We start from the raw sequence: 16,197 nt of genomic DNA, 5'->3' as shown, positions 1-16,197 counted from the left end.
AAAATTCCTCATAAACCAGGTCCAACAACCTAAATGAAGCCCGCATCCGAGAAGAAGTGTCTGCAGTCGTCAGGGTAGAAAAATGTGATGTATCATTTGAGTTCCGAGGCCGGAAGTCGAGTAGCGGCTAAATCTACCGCAACGCTTGACTGCTCTCCAAGTAACGAAGTTTTGCACGAGACAGATCTCTTGAATTACGAGAAGGGTCAGGAGAGGGCAATTACGAAGTACGGGGGACTGAGAGAATGAAGACGAAGTGGCAGGAGAGATGAGAATTGTAGGACAGACGATAAAAGTGGCTCCATCATCTGAAACGAAAATAATCCAGAGACTACCAAGGGACTAAAGGATTAAGTAAAAGTGTGGAAGGAAAGTGGATTGGACATGGATTGGCAGAGCGAGAAGTAATTTTTAGGTTCAAGTTACAGCAAGTGTTAGAATGCGAATAGCGAAAACGTGAAATCTTACGACGTGTACGCGTGCCACGAGCTATTTCGAGTAAAATTTTGTCAACACTTGGAGATGCGCGTCATAAAGGACACTTGTGAGACTTACCAAGACGGAAAACTGGACAAATATCGAGCGAGCAAGGATCCCAGGAACTGAATTTGACGTAAGTTTAAAGAGAATTTTAAGACAATTTACAATACGTTGTCCGCTAAGGAACAGAGCGCGCTCATATCGTGTGTAGATCACAGTCTTGACACAGGCAAAAAGTCTCCTATAGATCGATTCAAATCCGTTCATCCGAAACGTCGGTGACCACCTACTAGATTGTACAATTTACTGAATTAGAGTAGGTCTTTTTGATGTTTGACGAAACAATCTCCCTAAGTTCAACCAACGTGAAAGGAAACAGGTCGTACAAGTGTCCACCAATAGCGTAACGTCTCTACCACTTTTCATAACAACATATTCAGTGGTTCCGGAATTAAAGCACGCGGACGTTGGGACAAGACGAATGTTGTAAAAGTTCGTTTTCATGCGAATCGTGGAAAGATTCGTCGTTACGTAATATACAGGATAAATCTTTCTCTGAGGGTCGCTTAGCAGGTGGTTACAGTACGCGTTGTGTGGGTTATGTCAGAGCAGAAGCGATATATCGATATGAGTTACGTCCGAAAGTCGACTGAAATCTCCCCCTGCTTAGGGAAAGCTCGGACACGGCGACAGATTAAGGGCGGGGCATTCGGAATATGGTGATAACTAACCCTCGGGAATGTGTGACGTTTATCTAGAAATACGAGCACAGATAACAAACAACAGAAGTTCTGGCTTCCGAAAACTTAGCGATATTTCTCTTCTCTTGTTCGAGTAAATCAAATGGTCCACATTGGAAGATTCTGACGGGTTTCTTACTGAATCTTCTTCGTTGCCAGAATTTGATAAAAAGAGAAAACGAAAGAATAAGAAAATTGAAAAGAAAAACGTATCAGATTGGCTTATTCTGCAGAACAAGTCTGGACGACCCACAGATACATACGAACACGAACAAAAAACACATATAAAAAAGGAGACAAAACATTGCAAGAGTGTTATTTGGCAGATACAAAATGTTGTCATATTTTTTTTTTCCCGCAGAGGGTCGCTGACAGACAATCAGGGACGGGCGGAAGACGGCGAGTTGAAATTTCGATTGCGACCGGACTGAACTGAAATAAATAAAACATCTTTTTTTTTCTGTCCTGTTGTCGGATCACACGAGGCGTACGGCACTAAAGTTGGCGGGATTTATCGAGCAAGCAGCAACTTTGAAAAAAATTCCGGAGGAATCTGGAAGAGAAGTTTACATAAAAAAGTTTTTGGTTTGCCTCTGGTCTGGGATTGAAGAAGTTTTCCGTCCTTGAAGAAACTTACACGTAAGGAGCTGATAAAAAAACACAGAAAATGTATAACAGAAGACGTCCGGGGATCACATCCAGTCCTGTTCACAGATTCAAATATAATATTTCCCTATTTAGTAGACACGTCAAAACCAGCCACGCATTTCGAGTGAGTTGGATGCAAGAACCATATATGGGCCATTACGAAACAACTGAGAAAAATCAGGATACTCACGCGTCTTAAACACGATACATTATCACGCAATGACAGATCGTGCTATGAAAATAGTAAAAATATGCAATGGCTTTGAACAACAACAACAAAAAAACTATTTCTAAAATAAAATTGGCGAAATTGCTAACGCCACATTATTATTCTTATCTGATTTTTATTTGTAATAATGGCTTTGATGGTATTTATTTCACTGCTACACAGATACATCTGATTGAATTCCTGTAATTGCTCCCAGATGTTACACTGAGCAATCAAACTGTGCAAATCCGACAACACAGACCCCTTCCACCCCCCAGTGGACTCCGCCTGCCAGCAAACCAACACCACCGGCAATACAAACTCTGAGGATCAATATTGACGTTGGACTTGAGTCGCTCCTCCACGCACACCAGTTACATCCGCCCGCTTCAACTCGAGCTACTTCCTTCTTGAAGCTGCTTCAAGCAGACCTCGGTTGTCGCCTTGTTTCAAAGTATCCACTTCTCCTGCTGGTGTGACAGATACGTATGGAGCGCGTTCTGCGTGCGCTGTGCGGCCATACTTCTGGAATAACCAATCACGGCCCACTGATACGACGCTACGTGGACAGGTCTAAATATCACGATGCCCATCTGGCTGAGGAAATTAATAATATCGAAGATCTCTTTTATAACAACAGCAGTAGAGTGTCGGCAGGGTTACCACGGAAAAAATTATACAAATGCTTACATTTCATAACCATCTTTATTGTCTATGAATGATCACAAGATAAATGTCGTTTAATATCGTTGGAAAATTTACAGCCAAAACCAAGAATAAAATTTGTCTTTACAGGATAATCTAGAGCAATTAATTTCAAAGGTACTCTTCAAGATTTTATGTGTTACTTCTGTATAAAAATTAGGTAAAAGTGAGGCCCGTCCTCACGTTAGTTGCAATATAAATTTGTTGAATCGCGAAAGGAATGTGGATTTCTACTGCATAAACCGAGATTGTGCAAATTGGAAAATGTTCCAGGCGTGTATTTGCAAATTACATCAACTGTTTTCATGTTTAAACAGCGCCTTCAAGAAGGCAGGCGTGAGGGCGACGCACGGACGCTACGACGTCGAAAATGCTGCGAGCTCTTCATCTGAACTTATGTCGCATGTTACAGACCGTAACATTTCGAAGAGACGATGCTGGAGGAGGACAAGTGGTTCTTGACAGATGTGACGATGCCTCGTCTTGGTGGAGTAACATCAGTAATCCGGGTGCTACTGCAGTTCAAGTCGATTCAACTTCAATTACGCTAACGAATCTGCGCATAATTTGTGAAAAGGGGATGGAGGAACGTCTCCCGTGGCGCGTAACAGAGCGAACCGTGTCCGGACGCCGAATCTGTGGGAATGGATGCAGATGAATCAAATGACCTTGAAAACAATCCAACGACTAGAAACATTCCCGAACAAAAGATCGTCGTGCCGGGAAAGATCAGTGTGACCTGAAGACACAAATGAGTGGTCCGAATGTTCGGATGATTACAAGGCAAGTTTTTTCGAAATTCACGCGAGTGCAATTTCTAAAAACTTCTACTTTTTAAATAAATTCCAAATAGCTGTGTACCGCTGTGTACGTTTCAATTTGCGTGTCTCTAAGTGACTGGAAGATACCCGGTTACAGGTTACCCTGGTAGAAGCTCTTACAGCGACTGTTCGAACTAGATTCGTCATAATCTGCAAGCGGTTCTCGGTCCGAACCCCTCCGGGGCCCACGCCCGATTTTCACAGATTTGCAACACACAACATTTACACTAATAATTTTCGCGTTACGTCACCGCAGCTATTTAAAGACTGTCGTTAAACAAACACTCTTCGTTGCACTGTGCCTGTATTACAAATTAATTCACCGAGTTCATTCCTAATGTTCATTTCTATTCATGCTCAGTTTCCAAACGAGGAGCCATCACACAGAGCGGTAAAGTTTGTTACCTGGATTCCTGTGGGGTCCTTTCCAACCCCGGATCCAGACAAAACCTTAACAGAAGAAATCGACGGTGTCAACCACCACCCTTCCTCATCATTAATTAATAACCAACAGTTGATACACAGTCGTAGAATAATCGACGACAAAGTTTTCTTGTAACTAGAGAGAGAACAGTGAATCGCGTTAATAAAATCACATTCGGGTCGCTTTGCTATAGGAAGTTCCGGTTTATGGCAGAACTGTCGCAGAACTTCGCCGTCAACCAAAGATCGAAGCAAAATCCCTGCTACAGGCTCCGCAGATCCGTCACGTTTAAGCCGCCTCAGTTAAACAAGACCGAAAGGTTGACAAGGCAACATCACGCTGCAGCGAAGAAATCCGTGGCTTTTGGCAGAATCATTAGAGGCGAAGGGAAGCTTGCGAGCGAATATTGGATTAATGTTGAAAAGGGTTTAAAAGACCAGCCAGGATGGTCCCTTAAGAGTATTAAGATTTTCGCTTAATGATTCCAGACAGCAGACACAAATAGGTTTTGACATTTTTAAAAGCACTCACACAAACGCACGTTTTTTTTTTAAACAGGTCAAACGACACGTTATCTCGCAAAGCAAAAATATTCTTACTTAACAGAGCATTTAGTTAATGTTGCTATAGTAACCGACGCTGATATAGAACGTAAGAATAAGAAATGGCGTCTTCACTAAAATTAAGATTAAGCTTTGGTGAATCTTGAGTCAGGACTAGGTCCAGAGTAAAGTGTTGGTATGTCAACATTTCCTACAAACGGGACATTTTTTCATGTTTTCTCTGACTTCTGTCCGAAATATTTTTTTTAAAAACGCGTAATACATTTTAATGACCGTAATTAAGCCTTTATGCTGCAAAAATTAACGTGTCTACTTTGGATCAAAATTTGAAAATAGTAACTGTCATCAATTTAAGATAATATTTAGATTATGGTTTCCTTGATTATAACGCCGTCTTCACACCTGAAGATGAGGGCATAACGTTCCTCAAACACGTTGGTATCTACCTTAATCACCATATGGCGTTAAAACCAACGAGACGAACATCGCCATCTTCATAAACCAAAAATCTTGTGCGACAGAACTTTGTGTCAGCATTCAGGAAAGACGTCTTGAGAAATGTCGACGTTTTACTCCCGTCACCAGACAGTGGCGGTATCAGGGTCTGGAACAGACGGCATCCGCCAATATCAAAAGCATAATTAAATATTTGTCAGCGTATGATTTGAACGAAACCCACATTAAGTTGTTCTACAGCGCAGAAGAGAACATCAGGGACCACGGATTCCTCTGAGATATTCGTCAGGCACTGTAGACAAAACAGGAGTACATCTATTTGCAGACTACAAGAAAGTCTTCGCCATGAATTTGGTACAGCAACGGCACTTGAATGAAACCATTCGCGAAGTCCGTATAGAAACATCTGTCCGACGAGCATCCTCCTCGGAAAGTCCTGAAACAAGGCGATGCTTCATCAACGTCGGGTCTGAACTTCGATTGAATAAACTCAATTACGAGGGCCCGATACAACTGGAAGGGACTGGGACACGTCAGCTTCTGTCCGGTGCTAATGAAATTAATTTTACGGACGAAAACGATAAGTACCATAAGGAAAACAGGAAAATATCAGAGGAAAACACTGAAGTACGCTGTGTGTATCCGCATCTCGTCGCCAGACTGCAGCACTTAACCATAATAACATTTAACGACGCTATCAAATAGTTGGAAAATGAGTTAGGGGAACCGATAAATCTGAAAGACTTTAGTAAAGGAGATAAAGCTCGAAGCAAGATTACTTTGTTACTGACCGTCCATCGATAGACTGGGAATAAATACTTCGCCCTAATTAAAAAGAAAAACACAGAGATTGTACGAGAGGAGGATGCTGGGGAAGATGTCTGGACTTAAGAGTGTTACACCAACAGAGCAAACAAGTGTAACAACCTGAAGATGACACAAGTGTCGAAACATGTAGCCACATAATGTAATTGAGAATAAAGTATCGCGGAGATGAAAAAAAAATATTGAGTAATTGACAGTTTGTCCCCTTAAACAAATAAAATACCCACATTTCCACTCGCTAGTGGGATCAATTCTACGAGCGTGATATGAGCTAGGCATGTAGCATGCATGGGAGAGAAACTTCAGCCCTGATACGTAATGGAAGAGGCCGCTTGGATTCAGCTGGCTCAGGACAGGACCGGTGGCGTGTTCTAAATGTACCATGCATCTGGATCGAAGGTGGTCAAAATATTGACCACCTGAGTCACTATCAGCTTCTCAAGGAACACCCTACTCCGTTGAGTTACGAAAGAATTGTGCCGTGTCCAGAGACGAATTAGCCACGTGCACGGGACTTCCGTCTGTGGTCTTAAAGACCGCGGGTTAGAGTTCATGAAACCATAAAGTAAGCAGGTAGCTCAAAAGAATTGCAGATCATTCAGTAAGACGGTCGTGGAGGTAAAACTGACTGACAGCAGGCCTCTGTACCAAATTAATTAAAATTTATCTTAAATCCACTGAAAGGCTTACACGAGGTGAGACAAGACTTAACTTAGCGTTAGTTTAATACACGTGCAAGTCAGAACAAAAATGTCTGACCTAAGTGTACATATTTACTTCTTAATTTGAAAACGCCAAAAGTGTCTGATCCACAAAAACTTAGGTACTGAAGCCACAATGAAAAACAAAAATCAGCCATGAAAAATCAACTTCCACAAGTTTCCTTTCCGAACTCTGCCATCGCGAAACAAAATGAACGGTCCTTGAGCGACTGAACTCCGAGAGCCAATCACGATTACAATAACAGAGTACAATGAGACCTCGTACACGCCTCAATGTCTCAGTCTGGCGCCCACTTGTAAAATACAGCATAGTGAGCAAAATGGAAATATAAGTGCCCCTTCCCGACTCTCAAATCCCCCCTCCCCCCCCAAAATCCCGTACCAACATAAAACGCGATGTAGTCTCGTATCTCGCTGGAACAAAAGCAACGCGGATGGCGTTTGGTCCCTCATCAAAATGAACGCTCACAAGCGGATGAAGTGTGAGCTCTGAGTCCGGATTATTTCAGCGGAGTCTCGACTAAGCCCGAGAACGAACGAGCGGAATGTGGCCGATTAATTACGGCGGGCAAGTACCACATTCAAAATGGACGCAGCGTTTGAGATGGCAACCCTGAGGAGAAGAGACCGAGGCACAGAAGAGAGAAAAATACGCAAGATACGTGAGTTAGGAAAGCGTGAAATGGATTCTTCTGTCGCACGAAGAAGTTTCAGAAGTATTTATAAATGAGTACACAAATAACTTGGTCTTAAAAATCTTGTCCGAGTGCTTTAAGTCGAAACCGGAACGTCGATTTATATCGACAGTAGCCTACTGCACTCGAATTCTGGTCAAGTCCAGTATTTTTTAATTCCGAAAGTCACCACTGCAACTGGCGCTAGTATCGATCCCACCTCAAAAGTATGTTCGTCCGTCATGTTGGTATTACCGACTGTAGACAATTTAGAAGCTCGGATTTTACAGTATAGTCCCTAATGTCATAACTTCAATACCAAATTTAATCGAAATAAGTTCTCGAATCGAGTCATGTGGACAGACGGTCGGACATGACCAGTCCAACACGAATTCTTTTTACGCGTATCGTGTAATAAATCACGTGATTAAAAAAGTAATTATTAATGCCAGTTTTCACAGCATTTTTATACAAGTTTCTCTTTTGTGAGAGAGCTGTGGGCCAACATACTTTGTATATCCCTTACGCAGGACCGAATATTCATTCTACACTGTGTGGGACTCACTCCATGAATTACGTACGACTCGACTCCCCTACGCCCTCGTCTGAAAGAAAAGGGTCCAACATCCCTGGCTCTTGACAGTCATTAAGGGACGAGGGCACGGCTGTTCACTGCCACGAAACCTCCAAGAGATCCTTACCGCCTCCATCTGCGCGTTACGACGAGACCAAAAACTAAAGACAGAACCACTCATTCCCACGGTTGCCACGTCCAATTTGGCACAAGATCAGCTGACGGCGATATCTCTGAGCACACACACTGCCAGTGGCACAGTTCGTCAGAATTTCCCTCCGCTTTGTGGAACTCCAAAGCTGATTATCGTATTCAAGAAGAGCCCGCGAATTTTTCGAGTCCTGAGCCAGCTTAATCCAGTCCACAATTTCCTCACGATCAGTTAAATATCGTCCCACCCCGCCCAACCTCACTAGTCCCTTACCATCAGGTTCTCGACTAAATTCGGTTAACATTTTGTGTCAGCCTTTGCCCTCATGATGGACGTTTCCAAGGCAGAGGCAAGATTGCGTTATATTTGCCGTCACATATTATTGACTACCTGATCAACATTCGAGGGCCAAGCTCACAGCTTACATTAGTTACGGCCTCCAAATCGAAAAAATAAATGCAATGTTCGCCCCCCCCCCCACAAAGCATTATGGCGGACGGCCTGCGATAGCACGACGTTCATGCAAATTATCACGTAATCAGTAATTGGTTCAAACGTTTCAAATGCAGGAAGACACAAAAGTATTTCTGCGATATTCATAAACATTTCACGGCAAATGAGTAACTATGAATCACGTTTTCCGACGCCAAGTTATTACGTAAGAGGTTGGCAACGTTTAGGAACATATCGTATCTGTCTTCAGGGTAGAAGTAACGTCGTCATAACCCACGACTGTCTTCTCAATTCTCATACGAACGAATGTTGAAGAAATATCATTAAAAGATCAATATATCATAACCATTTTTTAGATAAACACATTATAATGTCACATATACAATTTTGACGTCAGTACAAAAATTATACAAGAAAATTTTGATCGCCAATCTACCAACAGAAATCAAAACACCCATAAAAATGCACCCGCCAAAGGGCACACAACACAGAAGAGTCTAAGGGCTTAATTCAGCCCTAATTTGATGTCACGTGCATTAATCAAGATGGAAAATCGTTACAAGTTTAAATATTCGAATTTTTAAAAAAAATGGTGACAGAATTTTTCGCAGGCCCTAGGCACAATGCTAAACTGTACATGTTAAAAAAGATACTTTTAATACAGGAGGACTGAATTGTCCCTGGAGAGAGTCCATTTTATGTTGAGACTGCTTGTACGTGTTGTGTAAAAAAATCTTTTGGTATCTACGGAGATTTTGCTGGGACTTCAAACTGAGCAGCGATGAGGCAAGGGTTAGGTTAAGGTTGTAGCAGACTGCACCAAAATCCAGGAAGTTTTAATCAACAACAAACCGATTTCCTGTCCAATTCACCTCTTCAACCCACAAGACATTTTCTTAGCGGTTAAAGTCCATTTACAAAATGATAAAAATCCTTATCTGAAAATTATTTTCAGCTAAATTGATGTATATTTATGGGATACGAACACGTACACCTTTTAAATTAACTTAAAATAATGGAGCATCGCCCGCGGCAACCTATTGACCCGATAAAATCGTGATTAGTTAGAGGGTGATTAATGAAGTGAGGATGACTGATGACAGTGCGTTCACGTGAACTGCAGAGAGGCACAAGAACCAGGACATGTCGACATGTTCGTTCAGGCACGCCGTGAAGAAGGCACTAACGCCTCAGAAACACACGAATATATGCGGTGTATTTTTATTTATTTTTTTAAAAAAACACATTTTGCATATAAATTAGCTACCGAGTGTTCAAGCTTCCTACATGGGAACTCCTTGGTTCAAAATCGGTTGTTCTCACAAGTATTTACAGGTCTTCCTCAGTCTCTCCAGGAAAATTCTTGAGGTAGTGCCTTAAATAAGGCCATACCAGCTTATTTCCACGCCATTTCAAATTCATTATTCACTAATCATCTATCATTCCACGTTTTACAATCTTAATTCTCGACATCGTCATTAAAATACATTGTCCTGTTCGCCGAAGCAAAGTGTCACGTGGTTCTGCGTTGCGGTAAATTTTTGGTGGGCGTGTTCACCTGTAGATCGTTACCAATATGGACGTTCACGAAAAAAGAAATTAAGGTTAGAAACTTCGGCATTTAAGTGTAACTCGTTTCTGTCCTTGAAGCTTTACGTTTGTTTAATCTATCAATTTTTATCCGCGCATGTTTCAAAACCCTCTCTGGAACACGTGTATAACAGTTTTACACCAAACTACTTCCAAAACTGGAGCCTAGGTTTCAACCAACCGCACGACAGATGGCTCTGTCAGCGTTTTACATGAGCGCCATTGTTTATGGGGGCACCGTTTGTTCGGAGTATAATCACATATACACTGAAATCGACTGTAATGAAACTCGGACGTCGCTCGTCAGATGTTTGACCTAATTTCTAACAGAAGAGCAGCGTTAGTTGCATGATCTACCGCTGGCGCCAGACAGCGCATCGTTACTTCTTGTGACGTAGAATAAATTAAAATAACTTGCTCCAAATGTGGCAAGACTCGACAAACATTGAAATAAAAGTTATTAAAATACAGCAGTTTATAAGCCAGACATTTAGTTCAACAATGCAAGTTGTCAGATACAATCTGACAACACGGCTTTCTGATATCTGAGCTGACAAGGAAAGTCTCCCATTGTTGACCAATCAAATTCAAGTTCACCTTGTCGCGGTTGTAACACCTCAAATGTTTCGACATAACTTCCAGGAATAAGAATAATAACTCGCCAACCAGCACACCAGATGCCACGTCACAGACTTCCCCGCTTAACGCTCGTATTATGGGCACTAACCAAGTGTGCCAAAAGGGGAACGGAGGGGGAAATTCCACATTCAGGTCGGACAAAGATCAAACCGCGCATGCGCAAACACTTAATACGCATATGACATCTGCGGGGCTGAAATGGGTACTCGTAAATCGCTGGACGTCGTCTCGTCAGTCATTCATAAATGTCGCATTGTCGACCGTGCGTCATTATTTCCGATGACTGCAACAGCTGGTGACATATACAGGGTGTGACCAAAAACAAGAAGATTCTTCGGTGGAGACTGACAAAGGTCGCTGTACGACAGCGAAGTCGAAGAATTATGAAGAGCGGAAGGTCGATATGGGGTCTATCCGGGATGGCAACTCGGGGACCGCCTCTCTGAGCCAAGGCGGGGCCGTATGCAGAAGAAACCGTTCTTTAAACTCACCAGGACACATATTCCATGTTCGGATGACACTTTTTATTTATTATTTAGTGTTCTGTCTGACGACAGGCCCATATGAACAGGATCCTTCCATCCTTTTCTCGGACTGAGAGCTGTTCATATACGTTCTTGGTAGATGATCCAGAAGTGGTTTGCCATTGCCTTCTTCTGTGTGTGAATGGAGTAATTGTTGGGATGCCACGGAGGAAAACTCCGTGTTGCCTAGACCACGGCCTTGCCCAACACAAGTTATAAATTCGGGAATCGAACCCGAGACCCCAGGATGACACTACAGTTACAAAATCAATGCATAAAACTGTCATCGCCCTGATGACAGACCTACAAGTTAGCGAAATATATCACTGTCACGCAAGAAAAGAATTTTGAAGAACGGAGAACAGGTCTTTAATCGCAAATACGAAAGATTACATATTCAAAAACATATAAATCATTGTAAAGAAATAACTATCTAGGGAAATGTAGAAGGCCGAACTGAAGAATTATTATTATGCGGTGCAGAAGTGTCGCGGGTGAAGGGGAAGGGGTCGGGAAGGAGAATCTACAAAGGCTAAGTCTGACGGCAACTACAGAAACGTTTAAGATGTGTCAGGTGTGTGCAAGAACGGGTTACAGACGATTAAATACGAAGACAATTACAAATGTATTCAACATCGAACTAAGTTAAGAAAAACAGAGCCCGATGGATGGAACATCTGCAAAGGTGAAACAGGAAGGGGGGGGGGGGACAAGGGGCCACGCCAATCATTGCACAGTTAGCACGTGGGAAGCTTGTACGTCGTGAATTGAACATGATGATAAATCATTTGTCATCAATTACATCACGAAATTAAATGAAATGCGAATCATCTAGTCAATATTCAACTTTTGGAATTGCGAGCGTGGGACAAATTCGTCATTTCGTGATTAATTAATGTGTTTGTGTGTTGAAATTCAGACGCAAATTACTGTCAGAATCCATCGACAAGGGTCATAGTTGGTTCGCACCGGTTTCAAGGCCTGAGCCGAACGCGACTTGGATCTGCGACAGATTTGCGATTATAACAGCCAGAGTTCATCCTGACATGACCCGCTGAGGTCGAAGGTGAGCCGAAGCGTGTGGTCCGCGTACAGCAAGTTGTGAAGGACACACGAACCGGGCGTCTGGGGGTCGAGATAGGACGACGTGGTGTGAGAGTCAGAGGGAAATAGGACTCTGATGGGAAATCGATTTTGGGATTAATTCCGAATGACTGCCAGGGGTTCTGCAAATGTCACGTCATATCCTGTCGCTCCAGCAGCAGCAAACAGTAATTTCTGCTTTGCTACTCTTCACTTCTCTAGTTTCGCAGATACAAATCCTACGTCGTTGACTGTCATTGGTTTACAGAGCTTAATCTCAAAGACGCGTGCATCTGACAGCTTCGTGGTGCAACCATTTGTAGGTACCCGAAATACGCGGCACTTGGCAATTGGGGCGTATTACCAGAGGTCAAAGATCTCCAGTGTAAAACAACACAAGACAAACGCTCTGACGCCGTCTTGATGGAAGACCACGTGTCCAAAAAGTTTACAGCAGCTGAGTGGTGGTTGCAGGATTTGCCTCCTCCACTGTTTCTCGAAAAATCTAACAGAAGGTGAATTACACTAATTTTCACGATAAATTTTATTCTGTTAACAAGGGTTAAGAGAATAATAATCAAACCACTTTACATACAACACTGGATTTTAGCCAGAATTCAAAGAAATATTTTTTCCCATTTGTAATTTATATTACAACTCACTTTAAACCTTTTAAGATACAAAGTTGACAAACATCTCTTTTACAACAGCTAAACACAGATATAACGTGAAGGAACAGACTTGAGCCAAACTTTTGCCAACATACATTCCAAATTGACAGTGATTAAATTTCTCTTATAACTATATTATCGGTCCAGTTAGATGTAAAATAAATGTTAATACGCTGAAACACACATTACTCCATCACTTGACATCATTTAGATATGTAAAAAAAATATATAAATCAGTTTACCAACGCAGCAGCACGTAGGAACGGCATAAGAGACATTTCGTTAAACAAACGGTAATTTATTTCCGTAAGGTTGTCTACAAAAGGTTTGAAAAAAAAAAGACGGCCTTCGTGGAATTGACGAGGCGTACCACGCCCATTCCAGCGTCACTAGAAAGATGGGTTGACACAAAAATATTTGTAAATTCCGTGTGTGGGCGTCGCACACGAAAGGTAAATAAAAATCTAATGTGTCGAGCGCCTAATTACAGTCCATATGAGTAATTATCTTCATGGGGATTTTTCGCGTCTGAAATGCATCGTCAGTCATTCAGACATACACAAACGGAACACAGGTAATATGGTCACGTGATCTATTATTCAAATTCAGCTGGGTCCACAGTTCAATGTAACATGTCGCTTCGGCAAAATAACAGCTTTTCAATTCATATCATAACGGCGGGACCACGTGGAGGACTTGCAAAGCCCCGCTGTGGCCAATGGCAGAGCCCTTTCGAAACACGCCGTTAAGGGAATAGGCCGACACACGTTCACCGCTCTCCGCGTGGATCTCAAAAGTTCGCGTACGTGTGGGTCTAACTCACAGGGGAAAAGAGCCCTTCTTGACAAGCTCGTATTCTCGGCAGGCTAACCCTTTAAGACGCAGTGGTAACTATATGTACCACCTGCTTTACACAGTTAATAACTCTTCATTTTGTATTTACGTGTTTCGTATGATTCTCACTGTAAATAGCGATTATTTCCTTAAACAGCGTTAACCAGTTGATCTTTGTAATGGTGAGGCGTTGTGTTTACTTCGCGGTACGGACTGAATTATATTAAATGTTACTTAGACGAGCTTCGGCTTCAAATGGTTAATTATCAGAATAAATGTCCATTATTTCCTTAAACAGCGTTAACCACTTGATCTTTTTAATGGTGAAGAGTTGTGTTTTCTTCGCGGTACGGACTGAATTCTTAAATATTATTTAGACGAGCTTCGGCTTCAAACAATTAATAAAATGTCGATGTTCGTAATGCGGGTTCTAAAGCCGTGTGGACTTGTAGTTACATGACGACGTTTCGAACGAACACACTCCATCTTCAGAGCTGAATGTTCCACCGCTTTAGAAATCAGAAGACAAAAATCGACATTCACACGTGAGAACCTCAAATCTGATGCAAGAACGAACTTCCACGCTTATGACTTATGCAGCAAAAACCTCTGAAACGTCGATAAACTTCTACCAGAATAGCTGAGCCCAGAGGACAGTCAACTTCCCATTCTACTTCCTTTGATCATCTTAACAATAGTCTGTGATGAGTGCCTACCACGAGCACAGGTGAAAATGATGCTCCTTTCATTTGGAAAAAAAAAAACAGCTGACAAGTGGTTAGTTAACAATGCACCATCCTGAAAGTTCACGCCGTTACAGTAACAGAACATCGTCTCTTAGGCATCGCTGTTTCTTGTCCAGCACTGAACTGCCTTCCCTTATTTATCGCCTAATAAATGTTCCATTCCAACGTTAATAAACACATAAATTCGCCCGTATTCCAGAAACTCAAATTGCCATAGTTCTGCGCATCAGAGCCATCTATGTGGTGAGAGTTCCACTAATGACACTGAAAGTGTTCGTGTATAAACCGACCATGCACATGTTAATTCTAAAGCAGGTTTCACGTACTTACCCTTAAATTTTACAATTTATTTTAAAATTTTATTAACAAATGTACTTCTGCTGTTACTAAACAGACGATTCAGGAGAACGTCATGCCAGTTTAACCGATTAACAATAAGACGAAGTACACGTCGATGAAAGGACATGTAGCAAGAACCGAACCTAACCTAACCTAACCTAACACAACCTAACCTAACCTAACACAACCTAACCTAACCTAACACAAGCTAACCTAACCTAACCTAACCTAACACAACCTAACCTAACCTAACACAAGCTAACCTAACCTAACACAAGCTAACCTAACCTAACACAACCTAACCTAACACAAGCTAACCTAACCTAACCTAACACAACCCAACCTAAAGATTACAAGGTAAGAACTCAAATAGGTTATTTGTTAGCTAAGTACATATAAAAAAACATGCATTCGCGTCCAATGAAATACGAAAAAGTTCTTCACTACAAATTAAAAAAGTATTCCCACATTTGTTTACAGTAACGCCACTTAAATAATCTCGTTTCGTGCACACTGGATTAAAGCTACTCTATAAGTTACGTACATTTCAATCGGACATTTCCTCTTCTAATTACAAATACATCAGTGATCTGTAACGTGAAACAAATGAACTCGACATCGACACAAGATGTCTGCGCCAAACAAGTGAAGGATGCAAGCCGTGTCTGCTTAGGCAGATTACTGTCCGATCCTGGTTACAAAATGTTGTTCTCAGACAGCTCTGTATCCAATTATTATTTCATTTAACCTATAAAACAGTTTTATATCGCAATTTAAAAATGTGGACTCTGTGCAAAGATTATCATCCGCTCGGAACACCAGACGACGATCAAAGTTAACCTAACCTACTTCCCCCTTGCCTTGTTTACGCGACGCACGAGGGCATACGAAGGAAAAACTTTTGGGCGCAGTTCGAAATGTGATTCAAAAAACCAAATGACAACGGGAAATACGTTCCCGTCTTCTGACGTATTTTCCTCTTTTGACTGAGTAGAAACAAGGATTGTTTGTTCTTTGTACTAAGCAACTTCGAACGTCCTGAAGTCCTCGTCTCCTTTATTGCATTCATGGCACGCCCTAAGGGTAACACTGCCCTACAGATGGCTAGGCAACACCACAATGTCTTTACAGAAACACGAAATGGAATAGAAATTTTGATGACTCAAGTTTAAATGCACTCGGACTTAACACAAGCACACGCAAGTACAAAGGTGGTAATCTTCTGGGTTGTAACGCGTCTCTCATCACCCAGATGATGAAGGCAGCAAGGACCTCTGATGGTATATTTCTACCAGACTACACGGCGTTACAACCCAGACGACAGCAA

The 16,197-nt window shown here is 41.9% G+C and overlaps 1 protein-coding gene across 2 annotated transcripts in view; it reads right to left on the bottom strand.

Annotated features, from left to right (window-relative positions):
* Positions 1-16,197, bottom strand: part of LOC110838525 (uncharacterized) — a 139,633-nt gene that overhangs the window by 98,820 nt on the left and 24,616 nt on the right. The gene's annotated exons all lie outside the window — the stretch shown is intronic.

This window comes from Zootermopsis nevadensis, unplaced genomic scaffold, assembly GCF_977971745.1.
Source record: "Zootermopsis nevadensis isolate Lab colony 2312 unplaced genomic scaffold, Znev_1.0 Znev_ptg000050l, whole genome shotgun sequence".
Classification (NCBI taxonomy): Eukaryota; Metazoa; Arthropoda; class Insecta; order Blattodea; family Termopsidae; genus Zootermopsis; species Zootermopsis nevadensis.
The sequence above is the reverse complement of the archived record's forward strand: the minus strand, read 5'-3'. Positions and strand labels throughout refer to the sequence as shown.